The sequence below is a fragment of the Mustela lutreola genome, chromosome 1 (genome assembly GCF_030435805.1).
Source record: "Mustela lutreola isolate mMusLut2 chromosome 1, mMusLut2.pri, whole genome shotgun sequence".
Lineage (NCBI taxonomy): Eukaryota > Metazoa > Chordata > Mammalia > Carnivora > Mustelidae > Mustela > Mustela lutreola.
In genome coordinates this window covers 65,726,141-65,749,438 of record NC_081290.1, presented here as the reverse complement: position 1 = coordinate 65,749,438, position 23,298 = coordinate 65,726,141, and the positions used below count along the sequence as shown (strand labels likewise).

At 59.0% G+C, this 23,298-nt stretch overlaps 1 protein-coding gene and 1 pseudogene across 5 annotated transcripts in view; one reads left to right on the top strand and one right to left on the bottom strand.

Annotated features, from left to right (window-relative positions):
- SH3TC1 (SH3 domain and tetratricopeptide repeats 1) overlaps positions 1-16,549 on the bottom strand; it is a 46,912-nt gene extending 30,363 nt beyond the window's left edge. For 3 of the 5 annotated variants that reach the window (XR_009351690.1, XR_009351692.1, XM_059166119.1), the window contains exon 1: positions 2,369-2,578. The gene's annotated coding sequence lies outside the window, so the exon portion shown is untranslated. Of the gene's footprint in view, positions 1-2,368; positions 2,579-16,415 lie in introns of those variants that run through there. The other 2 variants (XM_059166109.1, XM_059166101.1) reach the window with 2 other exon arrangements.
- A 2,445-nt stretch (positions 16,550-18,994) lies between these two features.
- On the top strand, positions 18,995-20,082 carry LOC131817084 (non-histone chromosomal protein HMG-17-like; annotated as a pseudogene).
- Positions 20,083-23,298: the final 3,216 nt, after the last annotated feature.

The window sequence follows — 23,298 nt, the reverse complement described above, 5'->3', positions numbered from 1 at the left end:
CCTGGTCCCTGGGTTGTCTCCATGTTCCTAAAGCACTGAAGACCCCCACCACCTTTCGGGACACAGCTCTGTGTGCTGGCCGCCCTCCCCGGACCCCAGGAGAGCCCAACCTGGTGGTGCTTTCCCTCCTGGCTTCACCCACTGGGATCCCGGACCTCGCGGCTCTTGCACATAGCCAGCCACAGTCGGGAGTCGGGGCCAGGACGCACAAGGGCTGGGAGGCCAGCCTGCCCTCTCTCTTCTCTTCCCTTCCGAAGCCCACACAGGGCATTTGAGCTTCCCACCCTGCCAGGCCACATCCCCCCAGCAGCTAGCCAGGCATCTCCCAGGATCCTGCCCCATCCTGTGGCAGCTGCTCGTCCTGCCCGCCTCCCCCCTGGGTCAGGACTGGCCCATTAGTGCCTGAGTCCCACCTGCGGGCCTGCTCCCCACTGCCTCACAGACAGCTTCCTGAGGAAAGGGAAGGCTTCCCCGGCTCGAAGACCCTCCCACCTGCCCAGCGATGATGGGCCTGAGCAGGCCAGGCCCCAGCAACAATCTCAGTATGGGACTTCCTAGTCCCCGGCGAGATGAGGAAGTGGGCCCAATCTGTGCAGGATAGTCCCCTCCCCGCCGGTTCCTGTAACCGCCTGGCCTGGCCTCCCAGGCCCCAGGTCCTGGGACCTCAGGAGCACCAAGCTGCGTGCTCCTACAGATCTGGGAGAGCTCTCTCTGCCTCACTCTGCCTCTCCACCCCCACCAGGAGCATGAGAGCAAACACGCCTGCCCCATGACGAGGTCGACAGACTACACTGAAGGCACTCCAGATCACAGCTGGGACCGAACATGTGTGGGTTCCACAAAGGGAGAGGCAGTACCGTTCCAGCCCTGAGCAGGTCTGGGGGCAGGGGTTCTGATCGGAGCCCTCACAGGGCTCATACAGAACCAATACCTCATGGGCCCATGGAGGCCTTGTCTACTTCACCACGAAGCACCTCTAGGTGGTTGTCTGGTCATCCCTGGTTGGGACTGAATGGTATCGCCCCAGATCCTGGTACCTTGGAACGTGGCCTTACTTGGAAATGGGGTCTTTGCAGATCTGACTCATTAGGATGAGGTCACGCTGCACTGGTGGGGAGGGGGTCCTAATCCAGTGTCGATGTCTTGTGAGAGGAGGGATGCAGACAGACACAGGGCGGGGGGCCCACAGGACCACAGAGGCCAGATGGAGGGGTGTGGGCAGGAGCCCAGGACGCCTAGAGCCCCAGGACCCAGAAGAGGAGAGAAGGACCCTCCCCTGCAGCCAATTCCCATCACCGTGAGCCCCCCAGCGTGCCGAGCCCAGGGACACTTGTTCACCTGCGACCCCCGTGCCTTCTCTTTCTCTGCGGGGCAGTGGGGGCACAGTGCAGGTGGACCTCACCTACATAGCGCATCCTGTGAGAATCATGGGCACACAACGCACCATACATCATGCCTCCTGGTCCCCGACAGTGGCCCTGACCGTCACCGGACAGCCGCCACCCTCAGGTGCTAACTGAGCATGTCCATCTCATCTTCCTGATGACCTGTGGGCGGGGACAGCACTGTGCCCATTTCCCAGGCTCAGTGAGCTGCTCCAGGGACACAGCCTGCCAGGGGGCTCAGATGGGCTTCCAACACAGGCTGGAGGGCCTGCCCTCACCCTGCAGGCACCCCGCCTTGGCCCCACCTGGCCTCCCACCAGGAGTTCAGCCATAGCTCCCAGCACCAGCCAGTTCCACCTACTCCCTGCAATGCTGCTTTGCCACAGACAGAGCTGGCCAGTGGCAGGGGCAGGGTGGGGGGGGGGCGCTGGAAGCCAAGAGAGGGTCTCAGTGGTGTTCTGGGAGCACGTACACAGCACAGGACCTGGCATGACAAGTCCTGGGTCCATATCCTCCCCCACACCCATCTGGTTGGTGCCCCTGCATCCCCACAGCAGACGGAAAAGAGGCCCTGGGGTGGTGACCTCAGACCGGCCAGGTCAGAGCTGCAGAGCTGCCCTGGGATGTCTCGTGCTGTCCGTTGGGGTGTCTGCCCCATGTGGCAACCTCCTCAAGGTGGGGGCCCACTCCCTTCTTGCTGGCTAGGCTCTGCGCCTCATCCAGACCCTGGCACGCGCTGAGTGCCCACGGGAAGGGGGGATGTCAAGCCAGATCACAGAAGCAAGGGGCTCTGTCGGCTGGCTACGGTCTCCTCCCGGGCACCCACAGCCTTCCGGACTCCCCAGACTTCAGCTCTGCTCCCCACCATCCCAAGAAGCAGAAGAGTCTTCAAGAAAGTGAAAGTGGAAGGCTAGTCTTCGAACCCCCCTTGCGCAGCAGCCCCCAGCTCCACGGACCATGCCTGCCCCAGCGCCCCCTGGTACCTGCTTCCCGCTCCCCAGAGGCAGCTCCCGGCTGGGTGGGAGGTAGCAGGGTGGCAAGCCCCCGGGGGGCCGCTCCCGGCTCCTGGCTGGCTGGCCCTGCGGGCTGTCTCTGGCGGCCAGGACAGGCGGCGGCCGCCCACGGCCCGGCTGGCTGCGCAGCGGCCACCACCACCCCCTGCTTCCTGCCACACTTCCTCCCTGCACCGCACCGCAGCTGGGGCTGGTGGCGAGAGGCAGGCCCAGGGCGCCTCCTGCGGATCCTGAGCTCCTCCCTGGACTGGCTCCAGGCCTCACCAGCTAGGAGACAGAGGCCAGGGAACACCCCGGCTCCTGCCCCAGTCCCCAGGATTGGGGAAGTGCCCAGCTGCCCGCCCCATGGCCCAGCCACCCTCAGCTCTACTCTGTTCCTCTTCCACTCGGTGCACACACATACGACACACGGGCACACACACACACAACACAACTCATGCACGACACACGTGTATACACATTCACGACACACAGCACATGTGTGCACACATGCCACACATAGCATTGCTAAGTGATACGCATATACACATGTGTGTGACATGGCACTTGTGTGCACACGCAACATTCATACCTGACACATGTACTACATACACGATACAACACGTGTGCACACACAAAGATGCCCACATGCACGCACACTTGCACACACACACCAAACATGTGCGCGCACACACAGACACATGTGCACCCCCTTCCCTTGTCCAGGTGTTGCCCCCGCCTACTGGCCCACCAGGGACAGAAGCCTCTCAGATCACAGACTCCCACCACTACCACCACCACCCCACCCCGCTTTGCTGACCTCCCACTGGGCCTGGGACCCCCTCCCCCCCCCACGCCGGGGCTCTGGGCTCCAGGGAGTTGGGACAAGCAGGAAATGAACTGCGGGCAGCCTCACACCCTCCCTGAGGCAGGGGCCCAGCTCCGACCCAGCTCCAGGGATCGGGAGCAGGACAGTGACCTCCTCCTCCATCCTGTGTGAGACAGACCAGGCATACACACACAGCCTGGATTAACACCAGGAAAAATCTCTAATTCTAATTCAGGTGACTGCTTTGCAGACATGAAACCGAGGTCAGAGAGGTCGTGGGAAATGCCCAAGGCCAGTGATGACTAGAAGGGCCCAGAACCAAGTCTGACAGACACTGAGCCCTCAGGCCAGGGTACTAAGGGTGCCACCACTGACACATGGGTGATGCCTCTTTGTCACGGTGGAGGGGCTGCTGTGCACACTTGGGACCCAGCTGCATCTCTGGTCTCGCCCACTAGATGCCAGTCTGCCCCAGGCCACCCCCCAGACCCCACCCATGACAACCAGACACCCCTCCAGGTAAAAGTCACCAGGAATGATGCGGGGCCAAACACTGCTCCAGGCTGAGCTGCCTCCAGGTGACACAACGCTGCCCATCCTGGGGTCATGCGCTGCTGCCCCAAAGTCCTGAAGTCCCCTCCCTCCCCACAGGGCTGGAGCCCAGGCATTTCACTGGGCAGAGTGGGCCATGGAGGCCAAGAGCAGGCAAGCCACTCACCTCGGGGGTGGGACAGCAGGTCACCCGCAGAGCCAGGCCTAACACCTGAGCCCCCAGCACACCCAGCCCGGCCAGGTCCCACTGCATGGAGACCACACAGAGGGATGGGGAGGACTTTTTCACCGACCCCATAACGGCGAGCTGACTAACAGGGCCAATCGGAAGCTACCCAGTGGGTTCCAGAGACCGGGGACGGCAGCTCCCACTGGCAGCTCCTCCTTTCCACTGGGAGGTATGGCCACTCAAAGCTGGGCTGTCCCCTCCATGGAGTGGGAGCAGTTGTCTCTCTGAAGGACAGCAGTGACCATCATTGTGACAATGCCCTGGGGCGACCAGGACAAACCTCCCCGGACTGGGAGCCTTAAAGTCACCCAGGCCTAATCCCTCCCAGTCTGGAGGCCAGAATTCTAAACCAAGATGCAGGCCAGGCAGTGCTTCCTCTGGGTGTTCTGGGAGGGTCCTTCCCGCCTCTTCCAGCCTCCAGGGCCCCAGGGCACTCCTGGGCTCCTGGCCACATCACTCCGTCTCCCGCATCAGCAGCCAGCCACCTTCCCTGTGGCTTTTCTCCTTCGTATTCTATCTGGGGCCCACATCGTCTCAAGACCCTTACCTTAATTATATCCACAGAGACCCTTTTCCCAAACAAGATCATGTCTAGAGGTTCCCATGGATACAACTGTGGGGCCACCATCCCGCCCCGTACTCCCAGATGCCAATGGGCACAGGAAGTGGGTGGAGGACAGGGCGGCTTGTGAATGCTGCTGTCCACCTGCCTGCCCACCCATCACGGCTCCCCTCGGCCTCAGCGACCTGCTGGCCTTCAGGAGGCCCTGTTCTCCTGCCCACCTTTAGGGTCCGGGGCGGGGGCAAATGAGGTCCAGGTACCCTGTCCTGAAGCTCCTCTGGAGGGGTAAGTCCTCATCACCCCTTCCGGGAAGACACCTGCCTCTCCCTCTCCCCTCTCCTCTCCAGTCCTGTTCTGCCTCCAGCCTTGTGCAGCCCGCTCCCTGAGCCTCTGTCTTCACAGCCATGGAAACGGTGATGCCCTACCCCTCGCAAGGACCAGAAGTTGGATTTCTTGCATGTTCTCTGGAGGGTGGGTGCTTCCCCGCTGGGGGCATTCTCCTGGGCGAGCCTGCCTCCTCTCTCCAGACACAGGTGCCCCGGGCCCCCTTGTCACTGGCACCTGGGACCTGCAGATGGGCCCACAGCCTCCCCCAGCCCCAGATTCCACCACCCTCTGGGCAGCTCACTGGAGGGAAGAGCTCAGGCTGCAGCATGGGGTGGGAGGTGGGCACCTGCGTCCAGGCACAGCACCTTGCCGGACAGCTCTGCTGTGCTGGCCACAGGACCTTGGGGTTTTGGTTTCTCAGCCCTGGGGCGGGGCAGGACCCGGGGGGCCATAGGCGGAAGCTGGACAAGGGCACCTCTCCAACCCACTGCAGGAGGGAGGAGCCCCTGCTCCTCTCAGCCTCCGTCCCTTATCTGTGAGCTGGGACCTTCAGCCCACGTTCAGAACCCCACAATGTGCAAAACACGAGATGCCTGGCTTCTTCTCTGTTTTTCTGGAAATTATACTGAAAGAAGTCCCAGATGAGCTCCACATCCATAAAAGGGCCTGGACACATTTCCTCTCTTGGCCATTGTCCCCTGCTGGGGGCCCAGGACCCTGTATCCTGTTTGTCTCCACAGCTGTGCTCTTGGCCGCAGGCCGGGGGTAGTTTCCAAGGGCTTCCCCAACTGTGCCCAGCACTGACTCTGCACATCGCACCCCAAATCCACACAGCACACCCCAAGCCAGGGTCTTGACTCTGCACTGTGCACCCCAATTCCAGGGCATACCCACATTCTGCAAGTGTACCCCAAGAGCCTTCTGGAGGAAGAACATGTGCTTTCTAGGCCACAGAACTTTCCAAACCAGGGTCCCCACTACAGGGTAGGCATGGGGCAGGCCCGCACAGCCTGGTCCTAAGTCCCTCTGGGAAAGCCCATCACTCCCTGGGCCTCACTCTGCCCCGTGCAGACGGCGGAATCAGATTTGGAGGACTCTGAGTGCCTCCCAACACCTGCAACACCTCTGGGGCCTGGCACAACTGTTGTAATAAATTCCAATCGTCACTTGCCAAGGAGATGCTGGATCCAGGGGTTACAGCCCTCCCAGTGTGAGTCTTACCGCCATCCGCTGGACCGAGGCAGATGGGTATGGAGGCGGCCACTGTCCAGGGTCACCCGCCGAGGGCAATGCCAGCAGCTGGGGTCTCAGGTCCACCCCCCCACCCCGCGGCACCTGCACACAGCTGGGGTCTCAGGTTCTCCTGGCGCCAGAGGAGATGCCCCGAGTCTCTAAGGCCTGAGACAAGCAGCGTGAGAAACCACAGCCCAATTCCCAGGAGCTCTGATGAGCAAGTCCCATCTGAGTCTGGAGTATTCGCTGTAATCAGATCCTTGTGTCTTCCAGCACCAAACCCTGATTTTAATTCTCTTCAGGCAGCAATTCAGAGAGAGAGAGAACTCGCCTTGGTCTCTTTCCCATCACAGGGATGGGTGACGTCTCACTGAACTGTAGGGTGTGCGGGCACGTGTGGGTGCTGCCCGGCTGTCCACAGCCTCAGCGTCTCCAGAGCTCTCCGCTCATGCCCTCCTCCTCGGCAGCCTCTCCGTCCCCCTGAGGGCGCTGCAGAGGAAGCCACCAAATCACCCCAGGGAGGCTCTTTCCCTGGCCAAGGAACAGGCACCTTTAGGGAAGAGGGATGGCTTCCCAGGACAAAGGCAAGAGACACATTTTCTAGCCAGTGTGGACACCGCGGGCATGCCTACCACCACAGGGAAAGCACGTGTGTCTGCGGAGGCCCAGGGACTGACGGCGGCTGCATGCCCCAAGCTAGAGCCCAGGGCAGGAGGCTGGCCTGGCCACCTCCTCCCTGCAGCCTCAGGGCGTCACGCACGGAAACGGAGGTTTGGAGAGCCACACCGACAAGGATCCCCTGGCAAGGCCTCCTCAAGGGGGGACCCGGCACTCTGCGCTCCCTTAAACCCACACTGCCACTCTGGGTCCCTGTCTCCCCAGCATCTTTTGCATGGAAGACGGTTAAAGGCTTCCTTCAAGATGAATGCGCCCCAGGAAGCACTGGAAAGTCCCCAAACTGGTTCTGAGTCCCCCCCTTGGGAAAGTCTGCACCTCGGGAGGGGTACAGCCCTGAAGCCCTCAGCCAAGCCTTCTGCAGGATCTTCTAGGGCATTCTCCGAGTGTTCATAGGGGCCCCTCCTTCTCCCTAAATCTAGTCCTTGACAGGCAGACATTCTCCTCCTCAGAGTCCTGAGGCAACTCCTGCCAGAAACTAGGACCACAGACATGGATCCAGACCCCGGCTCAGACTCTGGACACCAGCTCAGACCCTGACCCCAGCTTGGACCCTGACCCTGGCTCAAACCCAGACCCCGGCTCAGACCCTGGATCCTGGCTCAGACCTTGGCTCAGACCCTGGCCTCTGCTCAGACCCCGGGCCCTAGACACTGGTTCAGACCCATACCTTGGCTCAGAACCAGGCCACAGCTGAGACTCTGCTCCCGGCTCAGATCCAGACCTGGACCCCAGCTCAGACCCAGACCCCAGCTGAGACCCTGGCCCTGGCTTGGACCTGGACCCCAGCTCGGATCCAGACCCTGGCTCGGACCCTCACCCCAGTCACTGGCTCAGACCCATACCTTAGATGAGACCCTGACCCCAGCTTGGACCCCGACCCTGGCTCAGACCTGGACACCAGCTCAGACCTGGACGCCAACTCAGTAGGGACAGAGCCCTAGGATGAGATGCAGGGGCCAGATGTAGGGGCTGAGAAATACCTTCCTCCCTCTGCTTATTTTTATTGTTTACCTCAAGGGGGAGGTAGCAAGCAGTGGAGACAAATGAAGACAAAAGGCGCTTTTGAACTTGTCGTGTCCTCTTAAAGCACCCCTGATTCTCTGTGACAACCCAGGCATCCCTGACACCCAGCTGGGATCCCCCAACGGCCTCGCTGGCACATGGCTCAGGCTCCTCCTGGTCCCACACCTTGAGATAGCTCTGCTCTCTGGGGTTCGGACCTCTCCCCACCACCCACGATCTTGGTTCCATTGTCTGAGCTCTGCCTTCCAGGTCCCCACCCATGCAGGACTCGCAGACAAGTTGAGGAGACAGACCTGGAAACAGACTGGGATGATGTAGCTCGATCCTTGCAGTGGCAAAGGGAAGCCTGGGATGGAAAGGAGAGGAGGATGAAATCAAGGAAGGCTTCCTGGAGGTGGACGCCTCTGGGCCAAGTCTCAGAGGAAGAGGACCTAGACAAAGAGGGGGTGTAAAGGTCTTCCCAGGGTCAGGGCTGGACAGAAGAGCAAGTAAACCCCACCTCCACCTAGATAATCCTGCTCCACCATGGAAGCTGGAGGGGCTGGGTCACACTCTTGCCCTAAGGGTTAATCCACAACAGGCCAGATCTCTGACTCTCAGGAATGTGCAGACCCTCAGGGTGGGGGGCAGGGTGGGCTATGTGACTACTCCCCACTCACCTGGGGCCCTGGGCAGTAGAAACAAGCCAAGCGAGGGCCACACAGGCAAGTGTAGAGCCCAGTGGCTACGCTTTCTGTAAAGGGCTGTTGGGTGGGTCCCGGATACCTTGAACAGACAAGGCCAAGGAGGCAGCAGTCCCCAAAACGATCAACAAGCAGGGGCTCGGTGTGTTGTTGATAAAATCTTATTGACAAACCCAGGCTGGGTTCAGCCCTCTAGTGGGTCCTGCTCTAGAGAATGGGTGGGGTGGGGATTTGTGGGAAGCATCTCAGGATTCACCCACCAAAGCAGGAAGGAGTCCGCTCAAAGGCATTCCCTGCTGCAAAGGGACTGGGATATACAGAGGTTCAGGCAGAGGAGGTGGAGGCCAGCCCTGGGATACACTGCATGGAGCTGGGTCCTGCTGACCACCCTGCTTAAGACAGTCACTGCACACACAGACAGCTAACTTGTCACGGATCAGCAAGACCCAGCACTTAGAGCACAGGAGATGAGCACGACATAAAGATGGGTGATTGGGTAACAGGCTTACAGATGGGGAACCAAGATGCGGGAAGGGAAGGCCCTTCCCCCAGGGTTGCAGGAAAGCGGGTCCCCATGTCCGCATGGTCCACGCTAAGCAACACCTCATCATCTGTCCTGGTCTCCGGTTCCACATCTGTGAAATACCGATGTGACCCAGCCTAGTGCCGTCTCCCAGACAGGCAAACATGCAAAGAACCACCTCAGACCTTCCACGGTGCATGCGCACTTCCCTGAACCCTGCCTGGGTCTACAGAACCGGGAAGGTGGGGCTAGAGATGCCTGTCCTTAGCATGCCGGGGTCTGGGGACAGAGACAGAGGTCACCAGCCTGGGGCCTGGCACCCAGCTGCCCCAAGACACACAGAAAGGGCTAGAACAGGGGGCCGTACTCAGCGAGACTCAGCCCGTGTTTGTTATTTTTTGCCTTAGTGGCTGAAACCACCCCGAAGACGAGTAAAGCTCTAATCCCCGAGATTTCAGGAACTACACTTTGCAAAACAAAGATATTGGGACCAAACAGGCTTCTGATGACAGACGGTCACCCCGGGCCGGGGCACTGGGCTGCAGGAAGCTGTCAGCAGTTCCCGAGCTCCACCAGGACTGAAGACACCCACACCCTCGCCATGGCCCCGGTCATGGTCATCCGACCCCATCAGGACAGGCGGCGCCCTCAAGCCAGGGACCCGCTGACTCGGCGGTGCAGCAGCTCCTCCTTAGCCGGGCAGGGCCGGCCCAAGAGCTGGCCAGGTGCCCGGGCGTATCCGCCGGGCAGTCCTCCAAACTGTGCTCCTTCATCTGACCTGGCCAGAAACAGAGCCTTCAGAGGAGGGGTGTCCCTTCTCAGCATCCCCAATAAGGCACCTTGGGTCCTCAGAGGAAGCTGGTCAGAAATGCATAAAGGCTGTCTTCACTGCCCATCCGGGGAGCAAGGCCCTGGGAGCGTGTCCTCCCATCACACCGCAGGGGGGCCCTCCTTTACTACAGGGGAGTGGCCAGTCTCAGGAGCACCCGAGTTTCTCCCTTTGAGGGACAGGCACATCCAGCCCCCTGGACTGTTTGGCTGTGAGTCATGGGGTGACCCAGAGGGCGCAGCATGGAGGATATGGGGTAGAGAGGTCTCAGCCACCCCTGCTCACAGATGAAACCCCAGGGACACCCCGATCCCGCAGAACCTCAGTCCCCAGAGCACCAGCATTACTGACTCTGGGTGGGCCCCCGGGTGGAATTCTGGGCTGGAATTCTGGACATTCTCCGCAGCGCAGTCACCAGGAGGTGGATCTGGAACCAGGCTTATGCAAACATTAACCCAACCCCAGCCTCCCGGGGCACGCAAGTCCTCCTAGCCAGGACCCATCTCCCTGGAAACCAGGCCCAGGTCAAGGGAGGCAGCTGGGTGGAGGTCTGAGGTGGGAATTTCCGTAGGCCCCTTGGAAGTTCCCCTGGCGCGGTGCTGAGGCGGAGAAGGGGGACACTGTCAGCCCCCAGGTCACTGAGAACATTCAGGGGGTCTGTTTGGCTGCTTCCCATTTCTCAGCTCCCCTCTTGGCAACACCTCCTCATTCCCTCCTCAGCCTGGCCTCACCCACCCATGGCCCCTCAAAACCAGCCTCGTCTACACAGCCAGTTCCCTCATGTTTCACCTCCAGCGGCCCTCTCCTCCCAGGTTCCTCAGCCCAGCTGACCTCAGCACCCCACTGCATACCTCCTCCCCCTTCCTGGTGTTCCTCTTCCTGCGCCTGCTCCTCCTCTCTGTCTACACTGGCCCTGGGAGCTCCCGCCGGTCAGGACTTCTAGAACCTCCTGTCTGCGTGCATCAGCCCAGGGTGCCATCTATCTCAGGCCTGGCGGCAGAGCTGGAGCCGCAGGGCATTCCCCTGGGAGGGGAACTGGACACCTGCCCCCCCACTGCCCACAGCTCCCCCACCTTCCCCTGAGCCACAGTCACCAGCACCAGCAGCCCCCTCTTCCTGTTGACAACGGAGCCTCCAGCCTTGGCCACATCCGCATGTCCCTCTTCCCGGTCACCTGCTCCACCAGGCTCTGACCCCCACTCCCCACAATCTCCCTCAGCACTGCCTCCTCCCAGCCTCGCCCTGAGCACACAAGCCCACCCTCCTGCAATCCTGGAGTGTCCGGAGCCCGTGGCGCTGTGACTGGGGTCCCTGTAGACACCGTCACCTAGTTAGCACAGAGGGAGCACCTCTGCGGAGCACCTTTGGGAGCACCTGGGGGCATAGCCTTACACAAATGTGCTTAATGACAGAGACACAGGGTCAATAAAGGGGGTGGGGGCGGGCCACACCCCACAGGACACTGAACACCAGCCCGCAGGCACAGGGCCACCTGTCTAAAGGCACAAAAGGGGCAGACCCCTGAGCAACACACCTCTGATGCGGTAAGTTGGACAGATGCTGACTTTTCCAGCTGCCCACTCTCCAGGCGCTGGCCTTCTTCCCAGCTCTCCGGGGAGGCTGCCGGGCCGGAGGGAAGCACTCAGGCCTGGAGCCGGGCACGGCTGCCAGTGAGCTTCCTAGCCTTGGCTGGTGAGACCTGGAGCACCTGGGAAGGCGCCTGGCAGGACTGGGACACAGCACTCTTGCCCTCTGACCCACATGGGAGAGGTAGGGTCAGGGTCTCCTTCTCCTCCCCACGGCCCCCTGCCCCGTGGGCTCTGCCCCGCTGCCCCTTGCCCGCGGACATCCCACCTGCAACCTTCCCACGCCAGCTGCCCAGCTGCGAGGATTCACAGGCCGAGACACTGCTCTGGCAGCAGCCCGGGGTGCCAGCCCTGGGGTCCCCCTCACTCACTGTGGGATGGGCATGTCCTCCACTCCCTCTCCCTAGCAGAGCCCTCCTGCATTCACAGAGGGCAGCTCTGCTGTCCAGCCACCCCGCATGCCCGCCCTGTGAATTCCCACGCTGGCCACGTGCTACCATGCAGGGGTACTGAAGGGCAAAATTTCAAGGGCTCTAGCCTCTCCTGGCGTGCAGAGGGGGGTCGCACAAAGTAGAGCACTACTGTCACTGCTGCTCAATGAGGGCAGGAGTGGGGGACTAGCCACATTGCCCATCCTGAACTTACCAGCCCCGCGCACTGGGGCAAGCACACGTCAGACGGCCCTGCCCCCAGAGCGCTCAGCCTACAGGTAACCACAGCCCAGAAAATGGATGGAAACCAGACAGCACCAGAGAGCCAGGGGCCACCAGACAACCGGGATCCTGCCTGGAGACAGCTGGGAAGACTGCCTGGAGGAGGGGGCTCTGAGCTGGACCCTGGCATGTGACATACACTCCCCTCGGGACTAAACACCAAGCCTGGAGCATCTTGTAGTGCCACCTTGTAGGAGGTGGGAGGGAGGGTGGGTAAGTGACAGATGGATGGATAGACCCCCACAATGATGGGACACAGAAGCCAGTGAAGAGCTCCCAGTGGCCAAAGCTAGAGGCTCAGAGCACAGAAAGAGAGTAGTATTAGGTTATAACTTGAAATACAGAAGAGACACCCAGAAGTCCGTATTAGTGTAAGTAAGCGATTGATATCTAAGTAAATGGAGGGGAGACAAATATTCCCAGCAGAAAAACTCCAGCTAACGCACGCTGCCTCTCCATCCTCCAGTGGGGAGCACAACCCCCACCCCCAGGAGCGCCGTGAGGACCTGCAGGAAAGCCTCGTTCTCTGTGGGGCCTGACAAACACCAGCTCGGCCTGGCGATCAGGGCGACGCCAGCAGCCACTGGCCCCATCCTTGCTGTGACGTGATGAGGATGGCACGTCACCCCTACGCTCGCTCTTCCTCCCTGAGCTAAAGCCCAGCGTCAACACGAGAAAGGCATGAGACAAACACGAACTGAGTGTGGAAGGGTCGGGGAAGGCAGACGGCACGGCAGGCCAGGCAATGATGGCGTCACGCTCCTGTGGCACGTTTATCACACTCGGTGCACAACACGGACCCATCCTTATGCACCAAGGTCCACGCTTCGTGCAAGTGCGTCTGTGTTTCCCTCCTGTCTGTCCCCGGAGCATGGAGGCATCACCCCCCATCTGAATGTCCTTGTTTCTCGGGACCTTACTTTCGAGGAGCCCCAGCCAGGTCCGTTTTTGGAGCACATTCTTCCGTTGGGATCTGTCTGGTGCTTGCCCCAGCCCCCTTTCCTTCGAATTTTCAACCAACAAAACATGTCACTGATTTTGGGTCAGAGCTGGGCTGGGCCCGGGTCCCCTCCCCAACGGCATCTTTTAGTGAAATGGCCCCTGAGAAGCTAGCCCCAGTCAACGCGGCCCTACTCCGTGCCAGAGAGGACCCAGCACTCCACAGAGAAGGAGTGAGGACCCAGGATATGAAGAGGTGAAATTGTGCTCACTCTCCCCGCAGTGAGAAATGCAGAATGAGCCCCAGGAGCCTCCGTCTCCTCCCGGGTCAGCAACACTCAGCCTCTGTCCGCACACTCGTGGTGGACTGAGGAGGGCAGGTGCAAGGGGGTGACCTGAGGGCTGCGGAGCCACCAGGGCCTAGAAAACCACATCCTTGACCTGCAGCCCCGCCTCCTGAGCCCGGGACCGCCCACTGCCCCCACTACAAGGGGTCCCAGCTCCTCTTAATAGCAGCACCTGGAAAACACCCAGCTGTCACCTGGGGGTGGGGGTGCCCGCTGGCCGGCTGCACAAAAGGCTGAGTAGGGGAAGTGCGGGCGTTATGCAGGCAGTGAACCGGTCACGGGAACAGTGGCAGCGGCTACATGACGTCACACATGTGTCAAGGACCATGGCAGCATGCAGCACGCGGCACAAAGCCTCGTGGGTGCAGGAGGTCAGGGGACGCTGGGATGCATGCCGCGTGACACGACGAGGACCATGTTACCCACACATGAACAGCCAAAAGGAACCATGCGTTTGCACTGGGCTCCAGCTGGTCATCTGGCTCCCCACGGGGCAGGGGGACGAATTCTTACACTCCCCATGCGTGAGGAGCAACAGGAGTCTGAACAACCAAGTAGATGGAGGGCAGATGTGTAAGCCAAGTTTCTCAGGGCCAGAGGAAATGAAGGAGAGGGGACCGGAATGGTCCCCATGGGGACGGATGAGATGTGGAGACACATTTTACCTGGGGAAGTGCTTAGACCTGTGCACCCAAACCAGATACACACAGCCACCAACTTAGAGATGCACACACATAGGTTAGTATACTCATAGATCGGTGTCCAAAAGACCCAGGTAGCAACAGGTACACTCAGAGCACACACAGATCTCGCTTCCTAAGACCATTCTTCGACTAAAGGAACCAGGACCCTTGGAAGGATGGCTGACTCCAGGACTAGGCCAGCAAAGGTACACAATAGGCCTGGCTTGTGGCGCCAGCAAGTAATGAAGTGAATAAATGAATGAACGAATGAATGAATGAATGAAATCACACACATGGGGTGTGCCAAAGGACAGAGGAGCCAGTGAAAGAGCTCCCAATGACCAAGGCTAGAAACATCGGAGCAACTAAATTAATCAGTACTAGATTATAACCCATAGTATAAAATTAGTATGTGAGTCTATCCAACATAAATAAATGACCAAATAAATGAGGGAGAAGGGATAAATGTCCTGAGCAGGAGAGCTCCCAGTGACCCTCAAGAGGACCCCCACAGTCCCCAGGTGTGTGCGGGTCACGGTAACCTCCCCGCTAAGGGCACAGTGTGGGAGAGCCGGCAGGGGGCCTAGGGGACAGGCAAACCTGGCAAAGCCCACCTTAACCAGGGGGTCAAAGTCACCATCGTTGTGACAGGTCACATTGATGGCATGTGATGGGACGGGCGGGCACTGCACCCCTGGGGTCTCCCCCCCACCCCCTGCCGAGAACCCATAATCCCCCACGGATCATGAGAAATAACCAGACCAGTCCTCACGGAAGGATGCCACACGGACCACCTGCCAGGACTCCTCACGAAAGTCATCGCAAACCAGGGACATCTGAGAAACTGTCGCCGCCCAGGTGAGCCTGGGGAGATGGGACGGCTGCATGTCACTTGATGTCCCCAACAGGATCTTGGGATGGGGGAGGGGACACTGGATGAAGACTAAGGGAATCTGAACCACGTGTGGGCTTTAGCTGATAGTAATGGATCAATATTGGTTCCTCGGTTGTGACGAATGTACCCATCTAATATAAGATGTCAGCAGTCAAAGGAGACTGGGTAGGAGGGGTTATGAGAACTCCGTGCTATCTTGGCAATTGTTTTGTAAATCTAAAACTGTCCTAAAACAACCAAACAGTCCCAGCAAGCCGAAACACTCACAAGGTGTGTGGAGAGAGAAACTTTACGGCCGGAAGATTCCACAGGTGCAGCCAGGCCTGGACCCGACGGCCCCGGGGCGAAGTTCCCTGTCCTCAGGCTGTGGCCTTGGGCCGGCCAGGGAGCCTCCCTCAGCCGGGCTCGGAGGACACAGGGGCGGGGGGTGGGCAGAGCCAAAGATCTGGGTTCACCCAGGCAGGCCTTGGGAGGACCACTCTAGTCACCACTCTAGTCCAGCAGCTACCCTTGGGCAGGGTGTGCGACCCACAGCCTCGGCCTCTCTGTGAATCAAGGACCAGGACCCCTCCACCGGTCCCCTGAGAAGCCTGCAACCACTGTGGAAGGGGCAGTCACGAGGCTTCTTGTGCACACCCAGGAATGGAGGCGTGGAGAGGAGCCGCACCTGGCCCCGGGCTCCCAGAGAGGCCCCTCACCCTGTCAGCCTGTGCAAACTCCCCCACGGGGTGGGGGGACCGTAGGGGCAGAGCCTCCCCTCTGTCCCTCCCATATCAGGCCCCGTCCCTCTCCTGCTGCCCCTCCGCTATTCCCTGAAGGAAGGAGCCACTGTCCCTAGGGCTGCTAGGACTCCGGCCCCTGGGGGCTAGGATGGAGGCTGGAGGAAAAAGGGTGCAGAGACCCCAGTGCTGAAGTATACAGAGGAGCAGGGCAGCATCAGGGCAAGGGTAAACTGTAAACTTGCCCCCCACCGCCAGCCACAGCTCCTGCTCTGCTCCAGGTCAAAAGCACTGGAGAGTGGCCGCTGACCAAGTGCAGACCTGTGCTGGGCCCCTGGGATGCTCTCACCCTACAGACAGGGAAACTGAGGCACAGAGATAGAGAACCACTTGCTCCCAGGTGCTCAGCCAGGATCAGAGCCCCTGGGGTGACAGCCTCCTGAACCCCGCAGAGGCCCCCACAGGTGGGGAGGCACAACCCCATCTCACCATGGCTACCGTGACGACACCCAGCTTCACCCGCCCAGCTCTCCGCCCCTTTCTTGGACGTGGGGACATCAGGATACCCTCTCGTGGCCGCCTGAACCCCAGCCTGACCAGGACCCACCTGGGAGTGGCCCCAAGCGTGGGACTGGGGGTTGCAGTGCAGGGGCGTCTCCTCCTGGCAGGGAGGGCCCCTAGAACTTACCCGGCCAGGGAGGGAGGGAGGCTCCCTGGGGCTGCCACCAAGCCTCGGGTGGCCGTCTGGGGCTCTCAGGAAGGCCGGCCACTTGGCGCAGGCGGGACAGGAAGGCGCACGTTTTCAGCCCGCCAGGCCCTCCAGGCCCCAGTCAGGTGGCCAGAGCAGTCAGCCCAGGTCATTGGTCACGCCCACAGCGGCAGCAGCCCGCCCTGCCTGGAAGGGGCCCAGTCTCCTCCCTGACCTTCCTCCGGCATATCTGTATAGGAAGTCCCGGGTCAGCATTCCCGAGCTGGGAGGAGAAGAGCAGCCTGGGGCGGGTGGGAGAGGGTGATGTAGGATCCCAGAGGCTCTCACCTCCCCCCACACCCCCCAACGCGGGGGTGCAGGTGCTTTGGGAAGCCTCTGGGAGGGCCCTGCCTTCACTGAGCCGAGGAGAGCTCCCCACTCTCTGGGGCCTGGTTTCTGTAGCTGGGCCTGGGGGCAGCTGGCTGGGGAACTCCGCCAACACTTATTGAGTACCTACTGTGTGCCAGGCTCCAGTGTAATGCCGGCAGCTGGTCAGTAAAGACCGGCAGCGTCTCCTGTGACCCATATTTGTTCATCGTAAGTCACTTGGGCTGTCCTTAAAATCAGATTCTAGACTCCAAACCTGCCACATCAGGATCTCCCAGGTCAGGCCCAGAAATATGTTTTTTTTGTTTTGGTTTTTTTTTTAAATATTTTATTTATTTATTTATTTGACAGACAGAGATCACAAGTAGGCGGAGAGGCAGGCAGAGAGAGAGGCAGGGGGGAAGTAGGCTCCCTGCTGAGCAGAGAGCTTGATGCGGGGCTCGATCCCACCACCCTGGGATCATGACCTGAGCTGAAGGCAGAGGCCTTAATCCACTGAGCCACCCAGGTGCCCCAGAAATATGGATTTTTAAACAAGTTCCCAAGTGACCTGGGTCCTCAGGTGAGTCTGAGTAGCATCCCAGTCCCAAAGGGCACGTCTTTCTTCAGATAATCAGGCCATGAGCAGAGTCACCTCACAGCATCCCCACCAGGGCCACTGTGTCCTCATCTGGCAAGTTTTTTTTTTAACCTTTTTGTGCTTCTGTCCCGTTCTTCAGACAGAGGGAGGCAGACACTCAGCTTATCAGTGTTTGGGAGCATAAACAGGTTAGCAAGTGTGGGGGCCCCAAGCCAGTGCCCGTCCACACCCCCAATGTGTATTCTCACCAGGCATCCTGGTGACTGCCTCTCAGCCACAGGGGTGGATGTGCTGGGGGCTGGGGGCCACTGCTGGCTCCATGGAGGGGGCAGGACGGGCCCAGCCTGGGGGCTGGGTGCCCACTTCCCGTTACAGCGTTGGATGGGCTTCTGCTGGCCGACAGCCCTGACACCATCCCTCTATCTAGAGACCTAGGCTGGCTTTGTGCAGAGCCTCATGGGCTTGCTGTGTGTCTGGTCCCAGGACGCGGCTTCTTCCAGGCAGAAGGCCAGGGTTTGGAGCTCCCAGCTCCCATCCCCTACGGTGAGCACCACCCACCATCAGCTGCCCTCCACCCACACAGCTTTGAGAGTCTCTGAATCCCTTTCCACAATTCAAGGGGTAGAGACGCCACAAGTAAGCCAAATATCCTGCTCTTCCGGAAAATCCCGGAGCCTGGCTACACAGGGCAGCGTTCCCACCTGGCCCACTTGGCAGGGGGAGCCCGGGCAGCTCCATGGGCTCACTAGTCGGCGTCCTGCAGGGACAGAGCTGTGACCTGGCTTCCCCCGGGGCCAGTCCCCAGGGACCTGCCCAGTGTTCTGGGGCTCCCAGGGACTCTCCAAGCTCTTGGACAATGCCGCAGGCCTGCACTGACCTGCAGGGCGCCATCCACGCCCAGGGGAGTGTGCGGGTCCCCAGGCTGGGGCTTCAAGGTCGTGGAGGGTCTGCAGGGGTTCAGCCCCTCACTCAGGCTTCCCCTGCCTGCACCTTTGATTGCAAAGGCTTTGACCAACCAGCCGGGTCAGCTCTGGCCCTGCACCCAGGTGGGATGACAAAGGTCCCAGGCCCCACAGCACTGTGGACACTGTCTGACCCTGAGAGTTCCCAGGCTGGGGGGTTCTACTGTGGGATTTCCCACCACAGGAATGTTGGGGCCTAGAAGCTCTGTTCCCCCGGCCTGGTAGCTTCTCTCAGGATCGAGCTGGGTCAGGGCCCCCGTGTTCTTAATCCCAGCTCCATTGCAGACAATACACACTTGTCTCTGGGCTTCAGTTCCCCTGTGTGAGCTAGAAGTGTCTGGGCTAGGAGCTCTGCAGGTCATGGTCATAGAGCTGGGGCTCGCCCAGCTGCCAGACAGCCCCCTGCGGGATCATGCCCTCCCCCCACATCTCCATGCGTGGTCCCGAGAACTCGCTCAGTGACACAGCACTCCCACACCTCCGTCTCCAACCCATTGTCAATGGGCTGAGAATCAGGACAAGACACACCAGGGTTTCCTTGGCGTGGATGAGATGGTTGGCGCTTTCCCCACGGAGTCCAGAATTCACTTAAAAACAAAGCACCTGAGAAGAAGACGACCCCGGACCGGCCAAAGCTCACGCGCCGCTACATGCTACATCCCCGTGTCCAGCGCTTACGTCCCGCCGCCGTCGCCACCGTGCCCAAGAGAAAGGCTGAGGGGGATGCTAGAGGAGATAAAGCCAAGGTGAAGGACGAGCTGCAGAGAAGATCTGCAGGGTTATCTGCGTAACCTGCTCCTCCAAAGCCAGAGCCCAAGCCTAGAAAGGCCCCAGCAAACAAGGGAGAGAAGGTACCCAAAGGGAAAAAAGGGGAAAGCTGATGCCAGCAAGGATGGGAATAACCCAGCAGAAAACGGAGATGCCAAAACAGACCAGGCACAGAAAGCTGAAGGTGCTGGAGATGCCAAGGGAAGGGTGTGCGTTTTTGCTAACTGTGTACTTCTGGTGACTGTACAGTTCGAAATACTATTTTTTTTATCAAGTTTTATAAAAATGCAGAATTTTGTTTTACTTTTTTTTTTTTTTAAGCTATGTTGTTAACACACAAAACACTTCATTGTTGTTTTGGGGGAAGGGCATATGTCACTAATAGAATATCTCTGAAGCTAGATTGACACACGGGGAAAAACACCTTTCCCTCCTAGTTTTGAGAAACTTCCTCTTGGCTCCCAGGAGGAGGGGTTCCTTGATGTTGACACCCATGAGCCGCCTGGGTACAAATCCCTTGGTGGCGTGGAAAAAACTAAAATTCAGTTTTTATGTCCTCTTCTCCCTCTCTGCCTTCAACATAGACTCGACTCCCTTAAACCCAGAGACCTGTTGGAACCTGACCCCCAAGACATGGTTCCCAGTACGTCAGGCAATCTGGACTTGACAGAGTGTCACCACTGAGATGGCGTCCCTCAAAGGAGGTCCTTTTTTAGCTCGTGGATCTTCAGATGGATAATCCTGCCATTTTCATTTCATCTCCTGAAAGTCAGGGTCGGCTTGTGAAAAGTTGTTAAACAACATGCTAAATGTGAACTGTCCGCCCTCACTCTAAACATCCCTGCTCCGAGCATCACATGAAGACTGCATTGGGTTTTATAGTGGCTTTCTGATTTTGGTAGTCCATTGACGAAGGGAGTTTGAAAGTTGTTGTATACCATTAACGATTGTCTGCCCATGTCCTGCCTGAAATGCCATGGTTGTTTATGAAAAATATCTTTAATAAAGCTGGATACAGTTTGGCTTGGGGAAAAAAACAAAAAAAGCACCTGAGTCCTAAATGTATTGTCTTCATCTTTTAGAGACCATATTAGAAATCTTGCTTAAAAAAAAAAAATAAAAAATAAAGCCAAGTGCACCTTCCTTTCAGCAGCCGTGACCTGAAAAGGCTGACCTCACCACCTGTCACCCGAGGAGACACAACTGGACATGGCTGGACAGGGCCGTTTGCAAGACAAGGTTTGTACCTCGTGGGGGAGCCCTGAGGGCACACATGGCCAAGTGCAGAGGACCCACGGAGGCTAGGAGATCCAGAATGTGAGCAGGTGTGTGCAGAAAGGACCGTTGGGTCCAGTTCTCTCTGGGATACACAGCACTGCCTGCGGCCGGAGTGAAACATCAGCAGGCGGGGACCAGGGATGACCCGGGTGCCTCCAGCAGCTGCCATCCCAGCTCTCCACACGAAGGGGGGGGTCACACACACCCCACGGCCATGGACTTGAGCTTGCTTCTTCTGACTGGGGCACAGGGCTGTCCTCATCACACCCCCGACACGTGGCCTGGAGTCCCTCAGGGGATCCGTGGTCCCAGCGTGGGGGTGCTAGGAGGGGCTGGGTCCTGGCAGGACCGTGACTGAGCACATGAAGATATTCTCAACGCAGCCTCCAGAGTGGGGTGGGGGTTCACACACCACAGATCACTGGAGCCCCAGTCTGCTTTTGAAAATGTTCTTCTTTAGAGAAGCAAAATCAAACGGAGGGGAAAAGGATGTTCACGGTGGTCGTCAAAGTGACAGTGTAGGCGACAAACCATTCATGACACTCCGTGGCTTCGGTGTGGATTGCTTTCATAACCTGAAGGTGATATTTCTGTAATCAGAAAAAATGCCATCGATGTGATAATAAAAACCATCCTTTGGATGCAAGTGTAGGAACAAAGGCTTTTCTGAGCAGGAGGGTGGGCAGCAGACCCTTGAAATTCAGGCTCCTGGAGTTGATGACACCAGTGGTTCCAGGCTCGAGATCCTCTGACACCCCCCCCCCCCCCAGATTATGGTTCCTTAAGGAGTCACTTGCCTCTGGTGTCTCTGCCCACATGCCCCATTACAAACAAGCCCACAGATGAGCCCAGGGAGTCTGGGGCGGGGGTGGCATTCTCTCCTTGTGTGGCTTTGAGCAAGTCCCCAACCCCAACAACTGGGCCTCAGTTTCCCCCATCCAGACCAAGGCATCCTGCCAGCTCCCTGCCCCACACAGGTCCAAACCTGGAGTGATGGCTCCCGCCCAACACCGCCCTCTAGTGGAAAACCAGAGCCAGAGCACAAAGGCCACCTTGATCCTTGCTCTGGGTGGGTCTCACACCTAGGGGGGTGCCCGAGGCCCTGCTGTTCTAACCACCCTTCCATTGATGAAAGCCACGACTCAGCCAGCAGGTGGTGAGCTGGGGTTCACCTGGCTCTCGTCCTACCCCGGATCCCCCCTTGATCATGCAATGGCACGACCAACTCAATGATGGGTGAGGCTACAGCTCCCTTGCAGTGATCTGGCATGGTCCCCAGCCTGTGCCCACTGTGCTTGCCACTCACATGGGTCACCTCCCCTGACCACACAGCTCCCCCACCCCCCACCCCCGAAGGTGGGCTTCTGGCCACACCGTCCTAAGAGTGAGGAGTGCAGGGGGGTGCAGCGAACCTGAGCTCACACTGCGGTGAGTGGAGCCAGCACGCCGACAGCCAGGCCCCACCAGCAGGACTCGGGATTAGCCACAGTGTGGCTCATGCCCGTGGTGTGCTTTTCAGGATGAGGTCATCGGCTCACTGCCTCCAGATAGGGCCCTGCGCTAGCTTTCGGCTGCTGCAGACAGGCAGGGGAGTGATGGAGAAGAGAGTAAGGACTTCAGCTGCACATCTGTCTCCAGTCCCACCTGCATCAGACACCAGGCCAATGTCCCCTCCTGGTGTAAGTAAGGGACATGTGTGAAGTCAGGGCAGGAACCAGTCATGCCAGGCCATGCCAGGACTCAGCAGAGCCACATTTATGGAATGGTGGCACTTGTCGTCAGAGAGAGAGCAGGTGTCCTTCCGACCTGGACAGGCATGTGCTGCCCCTCAGCCGGACCCACCTGGCAGAGGAGGCAGGTGGGCGGTGAAACGAGGCCAATCAATGCACCTGCCTCTGACCCCTTAGGCGATATTTCAGTCGGACCCCTAACCCCGCTAAGCTTCTGTTTTCTATCTCAAAAATGGGGCTCGTATGTGAGCAAGCTCAGAAGCCCTCTCCCCTGACAGACCTTGGAGGGGACCACAGTCCCAGCGACAGCCTGACTACAGCCCCACGGGAACCCCTGAACCATAGAAACTGTGATAAATGTGTGTTTCACAAGACACTAAAAATCACAGCCCCGCACACACACACCCCAGAAGGGTGTTCAAATGCAGGAAAGAACAGAACATGCTCCAGACCACGGCAGTGGCACCCAGCCACTTGAGGTCCACATATCTACAGACTCTGCCACGTGCTGGCTTCCAGCTGACCCAGGCAGGGGAGGGCACACCTTCCCTGAGCCTCAGTTTTCTCGTCTCCAGAGTGAAGCCAGCGACCTCAGGGTGGCCGACAGGGAGCAGTGCCCTCGGTGATGGGGGCCATCCACTCCCTTCCCCCTGGCACCCTGGAAAGTCAGCTCCTCCTTTGTCGAGAGAAACACAGGACTGCCGCGGGGCTGTTTGCACCTGGGTAGAGCAAATGAGAAATGGGACCTGATTTTCTGGAAGAACAAGGAAGAGAGTGACCTCACACATGATCTGGCAGGCCCCTTACAATCCACTAAAAAAGCACAGGGGAGTAGAAATCCCTTGATCTTGGTGATGTTCCCGGTTCTGCTGACGGCTGGCTGTGTGGCCTCCAGCAGGGTGCTCACCCTCTCTGAGCCTAGGTGTCCCCAGCTCTGTCCTAGCGTTCTCCTCCCCACCCCTGCCTGTCCCTTTGAGTCCATCTGGGAGCCCTAGGGGTCCCTCATCTACCTGTTCATTTGAGCTCCAGTCTTTTTAAATCAATCAATCAATCAATTATATAAAACTCATAGGTCCTGGTCATCAGGGCAGGTCCTGCCTGATTGCTCAGGCCCCTGTAGCTCTCCCTTCTTCTTGTCTTATTCTCCCTCAACCATCCTGTTATCATCCCCGTTTTAC